General features: G+C 41.8%; 1 long non-coding RNA gene across 1 annotated transcript; it reads right to left on the bottom strand.

Moving 5' to 3' along the window:
* Positions 1-665: 665 nt before the first annotated feature.
* On the bottom strand, positions 666-2,668 carry LOC132475900 (uncharacterized). Its single transcript, XR_009530015.1, has 2 exons — positions 2,492-2,668; positions 666-880 (listed from the first exon to the last, which is right to left on the bottom strand). It is a non-coding gene; the product is annotated as an uncharacterized LOC132475900 (long non-coding RNA).
* Between the last annotated feature and the right edge of the window lie 848 nt (positions 2,669-3,516).

The raw sequence follows: 3,516 nt of genomic DNA, 5'->3' as shown, positions 1-3,516 counted from the left end.
GCCCTGACCGCTGCACCACCAAGACATTTACCAGAGCATGCTTGGAGGTTATACTTGACTTTACCATTCACATGATAAGAGAAATAAGATGTATCCATTAAGGTACCTCTGGTGGGCGTTTGAGCGGGGACTAGGGCTAGGCCGGAATCAAACCTATGTCTCCAGAACCGATAGGTAACAGCTCTATCACCTGCGCCACAGAGGCACCAGCTAGGGAATGGTGAGAGGTTATAATTGACTTTACAGTTCACTTGAAATTGATTATTGTAAAATATTTTGAATCCAGGGAGAGCAATCTTGGCGTGAGTTGAACCCACGAGGAGCACGTGTCTCAAGAATTGGTCACCGATGGTGTCATTGGTGGGACTTGAACCCAGGTCTGCAGTGCTTATGAAGGTCAGTCCTTAATGATGTCAGTACACTCCACTAGACCACGTACATCCTGCATTTGAGAGCACAGGATCTTGTTGCTTATGAGATCCTCCAGGTCTTATGTCCATGTTACCCCTTATGTTTTGTTTGATGACGGGCGATGAAAAACCATTCTAACTTGAACTACGAGTAGAACTTCTAAGATACACAGACTGTGTGTCTCGGTGACTGTGTGTCCTGGGTTCAAATCCTGGGTATGTCTATAAAATATTTGTTTTTTTTACACTTTTACATAACAAGAAGTGCCTCGGCAGGTGAGCTGTTTCCTATCTGTTCTGGGGACATGGGTTTGTTTCCTGCCATGGGCAGTTTGTGGGAACAACTGTCTAGTGAAGGGATCCATTCGCTCACACATTCATTTCGAATGACTGTCTGGGAGATTGGATGACTGTGAATGAGTGCACTCACTCCCAGCCATCCATTCTCCCAGACAGTCATTCCCACTCACCTGGGAATGACTTTGTACTAATTGATTATTGTGAATTAAGTCATTCATCAATTCACACAGACAGTTATTCACAATCGAACCCATGTCTCCAGAACAGATAGGTAACAACTCTACCACCTGCGCCACAGAGGCACCAGATAGGAATTGGTGAGAGGTTATAATTGACAACAAATAAAAAACAACAGTGTTACCCCTTATGTTTTGTTTGATGACGGGCGATGAAAAACCACACTGCTACACCTTATGTTTAATTTGACAACCGATAAAAAAATTGACAGTGTTACCCCTTATGTTTTTTTCCATGACGACCGATAAAAAACCACAGTGTTTTTCAATGACAACAAATGAAAAACGACAGTGTTACCCCTTATGTTTTTTTCCATGATGACCGATAAAAAACCACAGTGTTTTTCAATGACGACCGATAAAAAACGACAGTGTTACCCCTTATGTTTTTTTCCATGACGACCAATAAAAAAACAGTGTTACCCCTTATGTTTTTTTCCATGATGACCGATAAAAAAGCAGTGTTTTTCAATGACGACCGATAAAAAACCACAGTGTTACCCCCTATGTTTTTTTCCATGACGACCGATAAAAAACCAGTGTTACCCCTTATGTTTTTTTCCATGATGACCGATAAAAAACAACAGTGTTACCCCTTATGTTTTTTTCCATGACGACCGATAAAAAACAACAGTGTTACCCCTTATGTTTTTTTCCATGACGACCGATAAAAAACAACAGTGTTACCCCTTATGTTTTTTTCCATGACGACCGATAAAAAACAACAGTGTTACCCCTTATGTTTTTTTCCATGACGACCGATAAAAAACAACAGTGTTACCCCTTATGTTTTTTTCCATGACGACCGATAAAAAACAACAGTGTTACCCCTTATGTTTTTTTCCATGACGACCGATAAAAAACAACAGTGTTACCCCTTATGTTTTTTTCCATGACGACCGATAAAAAACAACAGTATTATTAGCCATTATGTCTTTTTCATGACGGCCGATTAAAAAACAACAGTGTTACCCCTTTTGTTTTTTTTATGACAACAAATGAAAAACGACAGTGTTACCCCTTATGTTTTTTTCCATGATGACCGATAAAAAACCAGTGTTACCCCTTATGTTTTTTTCAATGACGACCGATAAAAAACGACAGTGTTACCCCTTATGTTTTTTTCCATGACGACCGATAAAAAACCAGTGTTACCCCTTATGTTTTTTTCCATGATGACCGATAAAAAACCACAGTGTTTTTCAATGACGACCGATAAAAAACGACAGTGTTACCCCTTATGTTTATTTCCATGACGACCGATAAAAAACAACAGTGTTACCCCTTATGTTTTTTTTCATGACGACCGATAAAAAGGACAGTGGGTGGGATTGGGGCAGAAAAAAAATATTTGTCGTTTTTTTTTACACTTTTACCAAACAAGAGGTGCCTCGGTGGTGGAGCTGTTTCCTATCTGTTCTGGGGACATGGGTTTGTTTCCTGCCATGGGCAGTTCGTGGGAACAACTGTCTCGTGAAGGGAACCATTCGAATGAGTGCACTCACTCCCAGCCATCCATTCTCCCAGACAGTCATTCCCACTCACCCATTCATTCCGAATCACTGTTTGTGCTAATTGATTATTGTGAATTAAGTCATTCATAGTAATCAATTCACACATACAGTTACTCGCACTCATCCATTCACCATCCATTCATTCCCACAAAACCTGCCTAGGCCGGAATCGAACCCATGTCTCCAGAACAGATAGGTAACAGCTCTACCACCTAGTCACCCATTCACTGTAACACCTGACTGGTTTGTAGTACACTTGAGATTAACTTGTGAGAGCAAATAAGCTAAACAAATCCAAGCCTACTTCATGACCCCCCCCCACCGCAGCCCAGTCCATTGTACTAAAGTCCTGCACTACAAGCTAATGGCCCACAGAAAGAAAGCGAGGTAATTTCACCACATGGCAGAGGAGACAGACAGTGGGGCTGGGGTTCATCCCACCCTTATGGGCTGATTATGGTCCCACATTCCCGAAACGCAAAGGCCATGCAGACGCTTCGACGCAGTCCCGAGCCTTTATGGTTCTGCGTCGGGTTTTAGTAAGCCGACCAATCACAGCCCTCACAACAACAAAAAATAAATAAACACGCACACACGCGCAAACATACACCATCAGCCCTGCAGAAAATAAAAATAAAAATCCTTAACTAACTAACTAACTAAAAATAAAAATCCTTGCCTAAGCCTAATAAATAAATAGTATTATTACCTCCATAGTGGAGGATGAATAAATAAATAATTTAAAAAGATTCCAGGTATTAAAACAAGAGGATACAGTTCAAGGAGGGGTTAAACCATTAAAGAGTCTTATGGATGCCGGGACAAAACTTGACAGGGCTCTGTGTGTCCTTACTGTAGGGGCTCTGTATCTGCGGCCTGAGGTTAAGAGGGAATTCCAACCTGAAAGCATCCAGACCCCCAGCATTCTGCTTGCTGTCTGGTTTGAAAGGGGGTGGGTCCTTCAAATTTCTGCCTTTGGCTTCAGTCAGATGCAAAGGCCAGAAGAGGGGACTCCGGTACGTCCTGCATCTTACATAAGGGGGCTTTCCCTCCGAG

This window comes from Gadus macrocephalus, chromosome 17 (genome assembly GCF_031168955.1).
Source record: "Gadus macrocephalus chromosome 17, ASM3116895v1".
In the NCBI taxonomy this organism is placed as follows: Eukaryota; Metazoa; Chordata; class Actinopteri; order Gadiformes; family Gadidae; genus Gadus; species Gadus macrocephalus.
Note: the sequence above shows the minus strand (reverse complement) of the source record. Positions and strands in the feature narration are given on the sequence as shown.